General features: G+C 46.8%; 1 protein-coding gene across 5 annotated transcripts in view; it reads left to right on the top strand.

Moving 5' to 3' along the window:
• The window catches only part of LOC141258108 (uncharacterized), a 413,089-nt gene that overhangs the window by 104,912 nt on the left and 290,309 nt on the right, over positions 1 to 17,868 (top strand). The window lies entirely within an intron of this gene.

Raw genomic sequence — 17,868 nt, 5'->3', positions numbered from 1 at the left:
GATAGTACAGGACCAGCAAAGATTTGTAGGAAGTTGGTTATCCAGCAACTTGACACAGCAGAGTGAAGGTACTGCATCACCAGGAATAGGAGAAATTAGTTTGTTATCAGGTAACTTGACCAAGCAGAGTTGAAGGTGTGGCAGCATTAAGGTAGCTGAGTTGAGTTGGTTATCAGGCAAATTAACACAGCAGAACTGAAATTCAAGGGTACCAGGAGTAAGTGGGGCATGTTCTTTAAAAGGTAACCTGGCACAGCAGAATTAAGGCTACATGCCTACAATGAGCTTTTATCGCGTTTATGATGCTGCATAGGTTTGCTGCATCAAAAATGCAGCGTTTTACAGTACCAGCAAAGTGGGTGGAATTTATAGAAATCTCATGCCCACTTTGCTTTTTTTTTATGCTTTGTAAACTCACCTGTGGTGCATTGTTCTAATCTGCAGAATGTCAATTTCTTTTGTGTGTATGCTGAGTTTTCTGTGTGGAATTTCCCCATAGACTTGCATTAGATGCGGAAGTCTGCAGGTAAAAAAATGCACATGCGTTTTTAGTGGATCTACTCAGTGTAAATCATCAAAAACTCATGGAATCCGCACCTAACAACGTCAATACCAAGAAGTTTCGAAATCAAAGCAGCGTTATTTAAAGTGTGGCTCCCCTGCGGGTTCAGTCGCCACAGAGGTACTGCATCTCACCGAGAGGTGTGGTACCCCACTAAGGAGGGAGTACTACCCGGGACCCACCAACCTACATCCAGCACTACACCATTCCAGACCAGCAGGAGGGGCAAGATGTACTTATCCACTGCTGAGCCCTGTCCCTGGTTGGAAGGGGGGGAACCAAGAGAGGCGGAACCATGTAGTGGGTGTGGGTGGCGGAAGAAGAATAGGGGAGCACCGTCAGTAGTAGAATAAGAAGAAATGGAACCATCTAGATGGAGTTCAGTCAGAGCCAGTCCTGCTCAGGAGAGCAGTGGAGGAGGTCCAGGCTCCTGGCTCCAGTATTTGGAGCAGGGGTTGAGAGGAGTGGGGCCTAGTAATGAGGCCCAGGAGAGAGAGTGAGAGAGGACGGGAGCAGTGGGAAGACTCCAGACACAGAGGGGATCCCAGGGGCACGGGGAGTGCAGGAAGCCACCCGTGCGCCCGAATCTACACGGACGTGGAGGGATCAGGCCGCAGAGGGGACCGGCCTCATAACTAGTGGAGAATAATCAGGCTCAGCTAGATAACCGGAGGCTACTGTACTTGCAAGGTGCAGCTGCCAACCACCACAATTACATCACCAAAAAGGTGGCCGCATAGGGTCCAGGGGATTGCAATTCGCCCTACAAGACCTGAGGCTACCAGCTTGGAACACTGATTGTGAGGCACAGGGCAGGAGGGTAAGAGCCAGCGCAAGGAAGACGACCGAGAAAGGAACATAGAACGAGGTCCCGTTTAAGTAATCTTGAAATAATTGAGAGCTGCTGAACCCCTTCCTTGGTGAACACAGGACGACATGGGCAGTTATAATCCGGAAAGTGTAACCTGAGGAACTTGACAACTGTGAGTAAAACCTGAAGACTGCACCCCACTCTGTCCTTGAATAATTGCTGCGCCTTTACCAGCCCTGTACTACACAGCACCAGCAACATCTACCTCTCAATTCTACTTATCCTGCCCTGGAGCTTAGCTCTACCTGTGGAGAGCTGAACCAACTCTGCTGCGTCACCATCAGCTCCAGTGGATCTGCACTGCAGTGGCAGCTCCATATAGCCGCATACCACAGGTGGAGTCACAAACATTATTATCTCTAAAAACTTTATTCCCCTTTTACTTTTCCCCATTTATTGACCGCCCTTAGTCACGGACCGGGTCACTGCCACTGTGACATCCCCCAGCACCGACCGGCCCGGCTACCGAGTACCCCATGGCCCAGGGGGGGGCGTCATAAAAGCATAACAGACCAGAGACAACAAACACGTCAAAAACGTGATAAAAATGCAGAGTCAAAAAATGCCCAAAAAAACACAATAAAAAAACTAAGGTGCAGAAGTTCTTCAGCGTCAAAAACTCAACAAACACTGATTGTGAAAACGTAGCCTAAAGGTGTGTACAACACCAAGAATAGCAGAGACAAGTTTGTTGTCAGGAACCTTCATTGAGCAGATTTGAATGCGTGAACAGCACCACCAACTCTGTACAACAATGTGAAGAGCATGAACAGACATTACGCCTGGCATCAAGGCTGTCATAGAACTCTACTTTTCTTAATTTCTAAATAACTAAACTTAAGGTCTGAATGATAATGGTCTGTGCATGAGTCAGATTCCAATTAAAACATTATATATTTTTAAAGCTCTTAAAGTGGTTTTCTCATCTTCAGTCCTCAGGAGTGCACTATTCCCCTGCCTCTTGGCTTTCCTCTTTCCAGGGAGTGGCTTAGATACCGCAGTAAGCAGCCTCGGGTTCAGGACCACCTGGTGCAGCTTCAGGTTCGGGGGTTGGCAGATGCGGCTTTGGGTTCAGGGATCACCGATGCGGTTTCAGGTTCAGGAATAATTTCAGAATTAAGGGACCTGACAACTAGCTTGAAAGGGCTACTCAACTAACACTAAGGAGAACGTTGTACAGGTACCTCCTTACTAGGGAGAATGCCTTAAATACTAGATAACTCCCAGCTATTGGCTGGGGGCATATTCAGAGTGTGTGCGCTGCCCCTTTAAGAGATGGGGAGTGCAAGTGCACTAAGCACACTGCTGGAAGATCCGCACACAGTGTGCTGGACCTGGGAGCCGGGGACCATGGTGGTACAGGGAGATGCCGCAAAGCAACTGTGGCGGTGAGTATATCAGTGTCCCTGCCGGGAGGAGGAAGTGGGAGCATGCAGGGATTCCAGCATTAGTGTTACACATTGTAGCCGAAGTATAGGTAGTTTGAAGCATAAAGGGGACAAATACATTTGGTAATGCATTGAGCTGTAGGGTGGACCGGAGCGTAAGTGCAAACGGAAGTAAGTGTGTGACTTGTTTTTCAGTGAAGAGGTATTTGGGAATCCTGCAGAAAATACCTGTGTGAATTGCTGTGAGTTGTTGAATTGTGAACTGCTGAGTGCTTTTCTACCTGTTTAGTTTTACTGGGCTTTTTAAAACCTATTTTCTCTCTACAGTTTTACAGTCTCTTATTTTACTACCTGTGTATTTAAGGGTTAACTACATTGCATTTAAATCCTGAGGTATAGCTGTACTCACAAGGGGTTAATTAAGGGTGAGGGGTCATAACTAAGGGTTTATAAGGGGCAGCTGGTTGGGGCATTCAGTCCTTTGGTAGTGCATTGAGCTGTAGGGTGGATTGCTGCTAAAAGGGAAAAAAAAAACCTCTTTAAATCTTCTTCCTTAGCGAGTGTGAACGATCTGAGTGTGACCGGAGTGTAAGTGCAAATGGAAGTAAGTGTGTGACTTGTTTTTCAGTGACTTGGATTCAGGGAGTTTGGAAGGGAGGCATTTGTACTGCATTGCTGCCTGTATTTTATTAATTCTTTACATTTCTTTTTACCTAACATTTTTGTCTAGGGCAATCCCCATTAGGAAATGAGCTCCATTATTGACAATGCTATCCAGTGTACATCTTGCCACTCCTTGCAATCCTTGAACAGCTGGTCATGGATGCATACTGCTGTGCGAGATGTGTGCACGTTGTGCGTTTGGAAGCCCAGGTACTGGATCTAAATGAGCAGCTGGCAACACTGAGATCCATTGACAATATGGAAAGGAGTCTGCTGCTCACTGAGGTAGATGTGGGAGAGGGTGGTAGTGGAGAGCTGCAAGACAGTGAGGCAGCTATCTGGGTGACAGTTAGAAGGGGGGTAGAGGGAAGAGTGCCAGGGAGGCTAGTCCTGATCTGGCACACCCCAATAAGTTTGCAAAGTTGGCAGATGAGGGGGGTAGAGGATAGCACTGCTGCAGCAAGGCATGTCCTCTGAAAGCCGGAGGAGTGTCAGCTCCAGTAAGGGGGGAAATAGGAGAGCAGGGCAGGCCAGGCAGGTGCTAGTAGTGGGGGACTCAATTATTAGGGGAACAGATAGGGCAATCTGTCACAAAGACAGGGATCGTCGAACAGTGTGCTGCCTACCTGGCGCTCGAGTCCGGCACATCGCTGATCGGGTTGACAAATTACTGGGAGGGGCTGGTGAGGACCCAATGGTCATGGTGCACATTGGCACAAATGACAAAGTTAGAGGTAGGTGGAAGGTCCTTAAAGATGATTTCAGGGAATTAGGCTGCAAGCTTAAAGCAAGGACCTTCAAGGTGGTATTCTCTGAAATACTACCTGTAAACTAGGGACTGGGGGGGAGGGTATTCATTTTATTGGTGGGGAAGATAGTGCAGATAGTGACCTGGGCACAAATAAAGAAATTGGGGGTGGGGTTAGAACAGTCAATATAGTAAGAAGGAATAGAGGTAGAGAGAGATACATAAAATGCATGTACACTAATGCCTGAAGCCTCACCAGCAAAATGAAAGAATTATTTTTGTTGGAAAATAATTATGGCATGGTGGGGATATCTGAGACATGGCTGGACGAGAGCCATGACTGGGCAGTTAATTTACAGGGCTATATGTTCAGAAATAACAGTACAAACAAGCAAGGGGGGGTGTGTTTATATGTAAAATCATCCTTAAAACCCATCTTGCGTGAGAATATATGTGAATCTAATGAAAATGTACAGTCCCTGTGGGTGGAGATAAGGGGAGGGGGAAAAAATAGTAAATTACTGATAGGGGTTTGTTATAAGGCTCCAAAAATAATGGAAGCAGCGGAGAATATCCTCATAAAGCAAATTGATGAAGCAGCAACTAATGGAGAAGTCATTATTATGGGGGACTTCAACTACCCTGAAATACATTAGGGAACAGAAACCTGTAGTTCAAGCAAAGGTAATAGGTTTTTGACAACTTTGAGAGACAATTACCTTTCACAACTGGTTCAGGACCCAACAAGAAGGGGGGCACTGCTAGACCTAATATTAACCAACAGGCCAGACCGCATATCAAATATACGAGTTAGGGGTCACTTGGGTAATAGTGATCACAAAATAATGAGTTTTCATTTATCCTTTAAAAAGATGTGTAGTAGAGGGATTACAAGGACACTAAACTTCAGGAAGGCAAATTTCCAATGGTTGAGAGATGATCTTAGTGCAATAAACTATCCTGCATAGCATCCTGAATAGGACCTGTGCACAATATATACCCTATGGGAATAAACATGCTAGAAATAGGAGGAAACCACTATGGATAAATAGAGCTGTAAGGGGCGCAATAAGTGACAAAAAAAAGCATTTAGAGAATTAAAGCAAGTAGGTAGAGATGAGGCATTAAATAAATACAGAAATTAAATAAATTCTGTAAAACCCAAATCAAGGCAGCAAAGATTGAGACAGAGAGACTCATAGCCAGAGAAAGTAAAAATAATCCCAAAATATTCTTTAACTACATAAATAGTAAAAAACTAAAAAATGATAGTGTTGGCCCCCTTAAAAATAGTCTGGGTGAAATGGTTGATGAAGATGAGGAAAAAGCCAATATGCTAAATGATTTTTTTTCAACAGTATGTACACAAGAAAATCGCATGACAGAAAACATGATTAGTGATGACAAAAATTTTCCATTAAATGTCACTTGCTTAACCCAGCAGGAAGTATGGCGGCATCTAAAATTCACTAAAGTTGACAAATCCCTGGGCCCGGATGGGATACACTCGTGAGTACTGCAGGAATTAAGTAACGTCATAGATAGATCATTATTTTTAATCTTTAAAGATTCCATAATAACAGGGTTTGTACCACAGGACTGGCATATAGCAAATGTGGTGCCAATATTCAAAAAGGGGACAAAAGCCAAACTTGGAAATTATAGGCCAGTAAGCTTAACCTCTACTGCGGGTAAAATCCTGGAGGGTTTCCTAAGAGATGCTATACTAGAGTATCTGAAGAAGAATAACCTCATGACCCAATATCAATATGGGTTTACGAGGGACTGTTCCTGTCAAACTAATCTGATTAGCTTTTATGAGGAGGCAAGTTCCGGACTGGACCAAGGAAATGCAGTGGATGTTGTGTATATGGACTTTTCAAAAGCTTTTTATACGGTTCCACACAAAAGGTTGATGCATAAAATGAGAACAATGGGGATAGGGGAAAATATATGTATGTGGGTTAAGAACTGGCTCAGTGATAGGAAACAAAGGGTGGTTATTAAAGGAACACACTCAGACTGGGTCTCAGTTAACAGTGGGGTACCACAGGGGTCAGTATTGGGCCCGCTTCTTTTTAACATATTTATTAATGACCTTGTAGGGGGCATACAGAGTAGTATTTCAATATTTGCAGATGACACTAAGCTCTGCAGGGTAATCAATACAGAGGAGGACAATTTTATATTACAGGAGGATCTATGTAAACTAGAAGCTTGGGCTAATAAATGGCAAATGAGCTTTAATGGGGATAAATGTAAGGTAATGCACTTGGGTAGAGGAAATCAAATGTATAATTATATGCTTAATTGTAAAATACTGGGCAAAACTGTCACTGAAAAAGACCTGGGTGTATTGGTGGACGACAAGTTACGTTTGGTGGCCAGTGTCAGGCAGCTGCTGCAAAGGCAAATAAAATAATGGGATGCATTAAAAGAGAAATAGATGCTCATGAGGAGAACATCATTTTACCTCTATACAAGGCACTAGTGCGTCCACACTTAGAATACTGTGTACAGTTCTGGTCTCCGGTGTATAAGAAAGACATAGCTGAACTAGAACGGGTGCAGAGAAGAGCGGCCAAGGTTATTAGAGGACTGGGGGGTCTGCAATATCTAGACAGGTTATTTCACTTAGGGTTATTTACTTTGGAAAAACGAAGGCTTAGGGGTGATCTTATTACTATGAACAACTATACTCTGAGGCCTGAGACGGGGACAAGGGGGCATCTTCTACGCCTGGAGGAATGAAGGTTTAATCATAATCACAGACGCGGATTCTTTACTGTAAGAGCAGTGAGACTTTGGAACTCTCTGCCACATGATGTTGTAATGAGTGATTCACTACTAAAATTTAAGAAGAGCATGGATGCCTTTCTTGAAAAGTATAATATTACGGGTTATACATACTAGATTCCTTGATAGTTTGTTGATCCAGGGAACTAGTCTGATTGTCGTATGGAGTCAGGAAGGAATTTTTTTCCCCAATGTGGAGCTTAGTGTTGCCACATGTTTTTTTTTTGCCCTCCTCTGGATCAACATGTCAGGCTATGGGTTGAACTAGATGGACTTAGTCTTCCTTCAATCTTAAAAACTATGTTACTATGTTATATCTGAGACATAGAGATGAGTGAACTTGTTCGGAAAACGTTTGCCAATCTCAAAGTTGGCACAAACATTACACATTCGGATTCGTGTTCGGACACCCGAGCATTTTTACTCAAAATCGACAAAATGTGGCAAAGTTTGGTAAATGATCGAGTTTCCACTAATGCTTTTTTTAGGACTTTGGCTAGGATAGTGATGTTGAATGATGAGCAGGGGAGACATGTTTGATGAGGGGAGGGGTTGGGGAGCTGTTAGAGGAGCGGCGGACTGTTGTTCTTAAATTCTTTCTTTTTTTTCACAGTGTGTGGAGATTCCGGCAGCCAGTCAGGGTGCAGAAACAATCCACAATGTCTAGACACAAGGGCTTGTATCATTGGCTGCTGAAGTCACATGTCCATCTCCATATAAAGAGCGAAAATGTTGTTTTGGCACCATTACACGCACGCCACTAGGTTCAGATAGTTTGAGACGGGTTTCACGAATTTGTTGGAATCCTGGGGGAACCGTTACTCAGGGCGACCCCGGGCTGCAGCTTCTCTCAGGCACACAATAGATTCAACTGATGACCAGACACTTCTGACAAGTCTTTTCAACAGTTTAACAGTGGAATTTAATCTGAAGCACGGCCAGTGCAATTCAGGGATATTACAGCAACAATCTTCATTACAGTACAGTCTCATAAAGCAGGCACAGTAACATCAGCCTCTTCAGTAGCATAATTCAACACAGATTAGATCTCTTGGCAGCACACTTCTATGCATATACAACCACAGGATTTTCCTTCACAAGGACTCACTAGTACACAGCATTCTTTATCCTGCATGGAGATGGAGGGGGGGGGGTGAGGATTTGATGAGGGAAATGATCCCTATGACACGATTCCTTCCAGTCCTTATCTTTCTGCCCGATAACGCTCCACACTGTTAGCTCAAGGAGTCTGCCTGACCTGTGTTTAGCCTCCCTCCTGACCTGAATTATGTTCCCTTATCTTCTGTGAGATACAAATCATACACACCTTTCACCTTTCTCATGGCTCCAGCCAGAACAGTAAACAACTCCCCCACAAACCCCCTGGGGCTCTGCTAACCATTCACTGTCTCCTGTCACTGTGTTAACCCCTCTAGTTGCTGGATGCTTCTGAAGCACAACACTTCTTCTGCATGTCACAATAGGATCCTGTGTGACTGTGAAATCGACTTTCCAGCAGATCAATCCTTTTTGGTAATTGTGTGGTCCAGAGACACCAGGCCACATTTCAGCATATAACTCTGCTAATAATGTGCTCCAGCCAGGAGTCCACATTTGAAAATATAAATTATTTGTGCTAATAGCATGGTCTTGAAACAAGGCCACGTTTCTGCATAAAAATATTTTTTGCTTGTAATATTTTTGTCCAGGCAGGAGTCCACATTTGAAAACACAAATTATTTGTGCAAATAGAGTGGTCCAGTCACACTATGTCAGCAAATAAATGCTGATCGGTAATTTAGTGACAGGTGATTGACAAGTCTGGGCCTAGGGTTGTGAAACAGCTGGTTAAAAAAGGGGAAGGGTACATCCAACATGAGTGGGAAAAAGTGAGGCCATGGTGGAAAGGGGGAATAGACTAGGTGTTCAAGGTGTACATGGGGTAGGTGATAACATTACTGAAAGCTCTACTGAACATACACCATCTCTTCCTGTCCAAAGACAACTGACAGCTTCTGTTACTGGATGGGCTACTTCACTCCCTTTCTTTGGCAGCCGCACAGTGATATACCTTGTAGATAAGGGCCAGAAAGAGCATGTGCTCCAGTGATTGGCAAGCGCTGCATCAAGTGGCCTATCTTCCTTTTCCTCCACCTCAACATCATACACAGTACAGTCCTCAGAGGTGGCACGCCAATTACCCTTGTTTCCCCTGGCATCACAACTCTCCAACCGCCCAACTGACTGTGTGGAACCACAGATGGATGAGTCTGCAGAGCTGTTCACACATTCTATTCCATGGGAATCAGAGGTCTGCTCCAAAGATTCACAGACTCAAGGGGAGGAAAGCATCTGCACCGATGCCCAAAATTTTTTGTTGTTGGATTCAGGGCAGAACGAAGTAGAGTCCAAGCAGAATCCAGAACCTCGTCACCAGATGTTAACTCCTGGGGTGTAGGTGATCCTGATGAGACTCAGATACTTGAAGCACACGCAGACTATACTGTGCTGTCAGGGCAGGAAGAGGAGGACGGTGACTCTCAGTGCTAAGAGTGGGAGATCAGAGAGGATGACGATGAGATTGTTGATCCCACTTGATGTGAACCCAGAGGCACGCAGCTGAGTAGCTCAGCAGAGGATAAGGAGGAGGAGTAAAATGAGGAGGATACGTTGTGGCCTCCCACACAGACATCGAGTGATGCAACAACGACAAGGACTGCATCCTCAGCCACAACTGTGGCTGTGGCCAGCAGCAGTCGCGAGTCTACAGTTCGCAGGGGAGCAAGGGTTGCCTAGCCTGGGCCTTTTCTGAGACCGCAAAGGATGACCCAACTCACGTTATCTGCCAACTTTGTAAAGAAACAAATAAGTAGAGGCAAACATTGCAATAATTTCACTAGTACATGCATAAACCGTCACATGCGTGATCAACATAGTATGGGAAACTCACTGCACTAAAATGTGGACTAGCGGGCCTCGCCAACCATCAGTCGCCCCATCAACCGCATCTGCTGCTTTTTCCTCCTCCGTCACCTCATTTGTTTACCCGCTACAGTCAGGCTGAATGAGACCTGTCAGCTGTTACGGAAGTGGCCTACTGTTTTTGTTTTACCAAACACACCACATCTTTCTCAATCCACCATAAAATGCCCCTCACTCATGGTCCAGCAGTTTGTCGTGTTCACCCTACTCCACACTCTCTCAGTACTGCAGCTAGCCCTAAGTCCTGCAATTGTGGTCACGTAAAAGATTGTTTCCTACTACACATGCCAAAGCTAAGAGCTTCAATTCTACCATCTCCAATCTGTTTGCCACTTAAATGCTGCCTCTCCGCCTGGTTTTCCATACAGGTTTCCGAAAGCTGATGGCCATCGCAGTCCACCAGTACCAGTTGCCCAAGTCGCCATTACTTCTCTAAGAAAGCTGTGCTTGTGCTACACCAGCATGTCCCAGAAAACATCACCCATTCCTTGAAAAATTTTGTCTGCTAGGGTGCATTTCACCACAAACACTTGGACGAGCAAGCATGGCCAGGGACATTACATCTCGCTGACTGGGCACTGGGTGATTCCGGTGGCTGTGGAGGCAGGCGAGGAAGGGGCTGTTCCACAAGTATTGGAATCCCCAAGGCTTGAGGGACAAACCTCTGTATCTAACACTTACTCCACTGCCTCTACCTCCTTCACCTTCTCTAGGGCCTCCACCTGCGCCCTCAATCTCTGGCTTAATGAGTCACGCATTTCAACAGTGCAGATAAAATCCTCCTCATTTCCTTACTGAGCAGCCAGTGTTCACCAGAATCAGGCAGTGTTAAAATTAATATGCCTTTGAGATTGAAGTCACACAGCTCAAGAGTTGTCGACAGCTATCCAGGCTGAGTTTGAGCAATGGCTGTCTACTCTGAACCTGGAGTCATGGATGGCCGTGTGCGATAATGATGCAAACCTGGTGGCTGCCCTACGCCAGGGCAACCTCACACACGTGCCTTGCATGGCACACATCTTCAACCTGGTGGTACAGCAATTTCTCTGCCACTATCCCGGCCTGCATGTGCTGCTCCAGAAAGCAAGGACGCTGTGTGCTCACTTCTGCTGTTCGCAACACATGGGTTATCGACTTACATCACTGCAGAGTTCTTTGTCAATACCGGTTAACCGGATGATGTGCGATGTGCCGACACGGTGGAATTCCACTCTGCACATGTTTCAGCGACTGTGGCAGCAATGAAGAGCCCTGGTGCAGTATCTCATTTTGCATAGCCTGGGCCAATGCAGTACGGACATGGCGCAAATCACGTTTGCAGAGTGGGCACAGATTAAGGACCTCTGCACCCTTCTGCACTGTTTCAAAATGGCCACTAAGATAGCGCTGACGATTCCATCATCAGGATCATCATTATTCCGGTCATCTACATGCTATAGCACACTTTCAGTAGTCTGCGGGAGGAGGTGGTGGTCCCAGAGAAAGAGTAGGAAGCAGAGGTGGTTGCAGAAGGGATAACAATATCTCTAAGTTCCAGACTGTCGTTGCATAGGCGGGTGCCAAGGAAGGGTGGATTAAAGCGATCGATGGGGGCTCATGGTACTAGACAAAATGTTAGTGAAGGTGCAGGAGCTGAGGAACAAATGGAGGAGGACAAGCAGTAAGAGGTGATGGGCGTGCAACAGTCAGGAGATGAAGAGGATAATGATCCACTCTCTGTTGTCCGTGGTTGGCGGGAGGGGACAGAGGAAGCAAACTTCAGAATTACCCCACCACCAACACAGCATGGACTTGAACCTCATGGAAGAGAGCGGCATATGAGCGCCTTATTGCTGCACATCTGCAACATGATGTCCACATTGTTAGGATTCAAAATAATGGTTACTACTGGGTTGCCACTCTGTTAGATCCATGGTACAAGTGTAAATTCTCACACAAGGTCGGTCCCAGAGTGGCACCAGGTTCACCTGCCCGGTCCCTCCTTGGTTCACGGAGTCGACTAAGCCGACTTGTGACCTGGGTCAGTCCGAGTAGGCACTTAGTTACACCCCTCTGGTCCCTCCTTGCATCAAAGCACAGAGGTTCCACCACCCGGATCCGCAACAGTTTGCACAGGCCATGGAATCCGTTGGCTCCCAGGCTCCTTAGCTCTCTGACTTTTACCAGGAGGTCTCTCGTCAGAGATCCCAGCAGGAGACTATCCTGTCCTATCTTTGGACAGTCAACTCCCGCCTGGACACGCTTTCTACTCCGATGGTGTCCGTCTCTAATCGAGCGACACCCACCCCGGCGGCACCTACTCCGGCGTCACCTCTACCCTGTGGTGCTCTGGCACGCGGCTTTGGACCCAGGCTTTCTGAGCCTCCACGTTTCGATGGTGACCCTGTCCTATGTCGGGGATTCATAAATCAGTGCATGCTGCACTTTTAACTTCTGGCACACCAGTTCATCTCCGACCGGGCCAAGGTGGCATTCATCATGTCTCACATCACCGGAGAGGCGTTGGTGTGGCTTAACCCTCTGTGGGAGAGAGGGAATCCTCTGGTGTCCAATCTCCAGGCCTTCCTTGCGGCTTTCCGGAAGGTATTCAATGAACCTGGAGGGAAGATCTTCTACTGCCTCCCCACTTCTCCGACTCCGTCAAGGGAGTCTTTCTGTGGGATGGTATGCCGTGCATTTCCGCACTGGTGTCCACCTTTAGGGAGGGCCTTTCTGGACGGATCAAGGATGAGCTAGCCGGCCAAGACATACCACCCACCCTGGACAACCTGGTGACTTTAGCTACCCGGATCGACATCCGCTTTCTGTAACGTGCTAAGGAGACGACTCAGGAGAGAAGACCTCCATGTCTCGCACCAACCTTCCAAAGGCCTGTCTCGCAACCAGCAATCCCCCGGGTGTCTTCTCCAGAGCCAATGCAAATCGACCAAGCCAAGATTGTCAAGTCTCGTCAGGAGACACGCCGCGCCGAGGGGAGTTGCTTCTACTGTGGCAGTATAGAGCTTCTGATCCATTCCTGCCTGGAGAGACCGGGAAACTCGTGTCTAGGACCACTCGGAGAGGTCATCCTAGGCAAGAGTTCTTCCTCTCCGTCCTTGACTCTGTTCGTTTCTGTCACCAGTGGTGAGACCCGCTTCTTCGAGACTGCCTTTCTGGATTCCGGAGCAGCAGGAAATCTCATTCAACAGGCTGTTGTGGAGCGTTATCAGATTCCTACCATACGTCTGGCTGAAGCTTTGGCGGTTTCCTCAGTGGATGGGAAGCTGATTCCGGAAACCATCTTTCTGATCACTGAGCCTGTAGCTCTTCAGGTGGGAATACTGCACTCGGAGAAGATCTCCTTTCATGTGCTGTCCGGTCTCTCTCATCCCCTCTTGCTTGGTCTGCCCTGGTTACAGAAATATGAGCCCGTCCTGAATTGGATATCTGGTGAAGTGCTTTGTTGGAGTCAGGAATGCCATGAATCCTGTCTGGTTCCGGTTCGTCCTGCTCGACCCCCGTCTCCGCCGGCTAACCTACCTGGCCTGCCGGCACCCTACTGGTCCTATGTGGACGTCTTTGACAAAAAGCAGGCTGAGACACTACCACCTCATAGGCCTTAAAATTGCTCCATCGACCTAATACCTGGTGCTTCACCTCCTCGTGGGCGAATCTACCCCTTGTCATTTGCTGAGACCCGTGCTATGTCTGAGTACATTGAGGAAAATCTTGCTAGCGGATTTATCCGGAAATCCTGGAGCAGGATTCTTCTTCGTCAAGAAGAAAGATGGCTTGCTTCATCCTTGTATTAACTATAGGGGTCTAAACCAGATTATCATCATAAAATAAGTACCCCCTGCCTCTCATCTCGGAGTTGCTTGACCTCCTAGAAGGCGCAAAGATCTTCACCAAGCTCGATCTTCGTGGGGCGTACAATCTGGTCCGGATTCGACCGGGTGATGAGTGGAAGACGGCATTCAACACCCAGGACGGTCACTACGAATACCGCGTGATGCCCTTCGGGTTCTGTAATGCTCCAGCCATCTTCCAGGAGCTAGTTAACGACATCTTCAGAGATCTCCTGTAGTCCTGCGTGGTGGTGTACCTGGACGACATCTTGGTGTTCTCCCCGGATCTGCCCTCACACCGGAGGGATGTTCGTCAGGTTCTGCTGAGGCTCCGGAAGAATCGCCTGTATGCTAAATGCGAGAAATGCCTCTTTAGGCAGACCTCCTTGCCGTTTCTTGGTACTGTGGATGGATTCCGAGAAGGTGTCTGCCGTCTTAAAGTGGCCCCGACCGGAGGGATTGAAGGCAATTCAACGGTTTCTGGGTTTCGCAAACTATTACCGCCTCTTCATTCCTCATTTTTCCTCCCGGACTGCTCCCATCTCTGCTCTCACTTGTAATGGAGCAAATCCCAGGGAGTGGTCTTCCAAGGTGGAGAAAGCCTTCTATTCCTAAAACAAGCCTTCTCCTCTGCTCCAGTGCTACACCGTCCCCATTGCAACAAGCAGTTCTTCCTGGATGTTGATGCCTCCTCCTCTGGGGCCGGAGCGATGCTCACCCAGAAATCCTCGTCCGGGAGAATGGTAACCTGCGGCTTCTTATCCAAGCTCTTCTCCTCGTCCCAGCGCAATTACTCCATAGGAGATCGAGAGCTGCTGGCAATCAAATTAGTGCTGGAGGAGTGGCGCTACTTTCTGGAGGGGGCTCTGCACCCGGTGGTCATCTACACTGACCATAAAAACCTCGCCTATTTGCAGAATGCCCAAAGACTAAACTCGCATCAGGCCAGATGGTAACTATTCTTCGCTTGATTCTGCTTTACTCTTCACTACCGTCCGGCAGACAAGAACATTAAAGCCGATGCACTATCCCATTCATTTTTGTCTACCGACCAGGAGGAGGAGCCTCTACATATCATTGATCCCTCCAAAATAATGACTGTTGCTCTGCTTGTCCAGTCTCATCTTCCTCCCGGTAAGACCTTTATAGCAGTTCAGGATCGGAAGAAGGTTTTACTGTGGGGTCATTCGTCCAAACTCGCTGGTGACGCCGGCAGGGGAAGACATTTCTTCTCATTGCGCGACATTATTGGTGGCCCATCCTGTATAAGGATGTTGCGGAATTTATCGCGGCTTGTTCCTCTTGTGCCCATAACAAGATACCTAGGCACCTTCTTCCTCTTCCCGTGCCTTCCGCTCCGTGGCAACATATTGCGATGGACTTCGTCACTGATCTCCCTGTTTCTGCCGGTTGTACTGTCATTTGAGCGGTCGCTGACCGCTGTTCTAAGATGGCCCACTTCATTCCCCTGCCTGGTCTTTCGTCTGCACCGGTGCTGGCTAAGGACTTCATCCATCACATCTTCCGTCTTCACGGCCTACCCCTCCACATTGTCTTGGATCGTGGAGTTCAATTCACTTTGCTGTTCTGGAGAGCCACGTGCAAGCTGCTGGATGTCTCCTTGGATTTTTCTTCGGCCTATAATGCTCAGTCCAATAGTCAAGTGGAATGCATCAATCAAATCCTCACCAGTTTTCTTCGACACTTTGTCAATGCTCACCATAGCGATTGGGTTGAGCTCCTGCCCTGGGCCGAGTTTTCCTATAACAACCATGAGAGCGAGTCTTCTGCTAAAACTCAGTTTTTTGTGGTCTACGGTCAACACCCCCGGATTCCGTTTCCCGTCTCCTCCTCAGTGGACAATCCTGCTGTGGAGTCTCTCGTCAGCGAATTTTCTGCAATTTGGGAAGACACTAGATCTGCGCTTCTTCAGTCCACTGAGCGGATGAAGAAGCATGCTGATAAGAGACGTCTGGATCTCGCTCTATTCCGTTCGGTAGACAAGGTCTGGCTTTCTTCCAAATATGTTCTTCTTAAAATACCATCTTACAAGTTGGGTCCACGGTTCATTGGTCTATTCGAGGTTCTGAACCAAATTAATCCGGTGGCTTACAAGCTGAAACTCCCGATCTTTTTACGGATTCCCAACTCTATTCACATGTCTCTCCTCAAACCGATTGTCCTTAATGCTTTCTCTGATGATCCAGGTACCACCCCAGCTCCAGTCTCCGCTGAGGACGTCTTTGAGGTAGAAAACATTTTGGCCACCAAGAGGGTAAAAGGAAAGACTTTCTTTCTTGTGGATTGGAAGGGGTTTGGCCCTGAGGAGAGTTCTTGGGAGCCCACGGAGAACATTCATGCCACTCATCTTCTAGAAAAATTTCTCGCGGGCTTAAAGAAGAGGGGGCGTAAAGGGCGGGGATACTGTAGCATTGGTGTCTGTGCCTCCTGCCGGGCAGAGATGCCGTTCCCCTCATCGCCACGGTCCCGGTCCGGCATCTTCCTGTTCCCCTGCTGCTGAGGTGCGCACTGCGTGCAGCTTCCCGGACACTGTGCTTATGGCGCGCGCTCCCTCCCTCTTAAAGGGGCCGCTGTCAGAGACTGGCAGCGGCATTTAACTAGTTAACAGCTGTGGGTGAATCGGGATCGTACCCGCGGCTGTTGTGGGCACATGTCAGCTGTATAGATCAGTTGTCAAGTACCCGGAACGGTGTGGGCTCAGCGCCAGAGCCCGCACCAAACAGGGGGATCCGACGTGTGTTGTACTATTATGGCACAAGTCGGAAAGGGGTTAAATAATAAGTGTCTCTCAATCATTGGCTGGGGACACTTTAGGATAGGACAATGGGCGCGCACCCCCTAAGCACACAGCCCAGGATCTGGCACAGTGTATGCACCCTGGGCAGCTGCAGAGCAGGATGAATACAGAGGAGAGGAACAAGCAGGACTGGGGCCAGGATGGTGAGTGAGTTGGCGTCTCTGCTGGACAAGGAGACAGGAGGCAGAAATGCCGGCACTGCAAACAGCTATATGTGCATGCTGTTTAATGGATTAAGGGCACATTGTCATTGCCACACTTCAAGATTGCACACTGAATGTAGGTTGAAATACCTTTTTAACTCCCCAGAGTAACCCCTATAATGATTGCATAGTACTATTTTTCAAATGTGATAAGCCATATACGGTATGTAGATAAATACCTTTTCATTATCATATCTATATCCTCAGTTAACTGTAAAATACTTTCTAATAATTAAGAGATGGAATCCAATGTGAGGATATTGATGAATGTGAGAACAATCATATCTGCTCCCCTAATGTAACCTGCACTAACACAATAGGAGGTTTAATCTGTAATGATGGAATCTCAGGTGATTTCAGACTTGACATTGATTCCTGTTTTTACCATTATTTAACAGCATAGTTTATTACGCTGTTCAATGTAATAAGGATACTACCACAAATATATGGTATGAGTAACTATGCATTTTTTTGTCAGTCTATGTAAAATGTAAGTCATTAATGTTAACAGAAAACTTTATTTTGAGTGCCACTGTCATATTGGTTTATTCATTATACTTAATTCACTACATTTTTTTCCTTTCATACGTGATGGATATGACTGAAAGGCACTGACAACATGTAAGGATGAGGGTGATTGTTCTCCCAATGCAATGTGTAGTAACAGAACAGGAGACCACTTATGTACATGTAATGATGGCTACCAAGGTAATCACTTAACACTAAAGATGTCTGTATATACAACCATTCACTGGACGTCATATCCATTTTATAAGGTTCCAAAAAGAAAGACTGGATTCTTAAAAATATTTGATTTATTTGAACTACAGATTTGAGGTCTAATTGATAAACTTCATTAATAAGTCATCATCTGCAAGGAGTTTTTATGTTCTCCCCATGTTGCGTGGGTTTCCTCTGGGTTCTCCAATTTCTCTCCACATTCCAAAGACATACTGATAGGGAATATAGAATGTGAGCCTCAATAGGGACAATGATGATGATGTCAGTAA

Source organism: Phyllobates terribilis, unplaced genomic scaffold (genome assembly GCF_046119375.1).
Source record: "Phyllobates terribilis strain yellow unplaced genomic scaffold, ASM4611937v1 Scaffold_3__8_contigs__length_932513732, whole genome shotgun sequence".
NCBI lineage: Eukaryota > Metazoa > Chordata > Amphibia > Anura > Dendrobatidae > Phyllobates > Phyllobates terribilis.
Note: the sequence above shows the minus strand (reverse complement) of the source record. Positions and strands in the feature narration are given on the sequence as shown.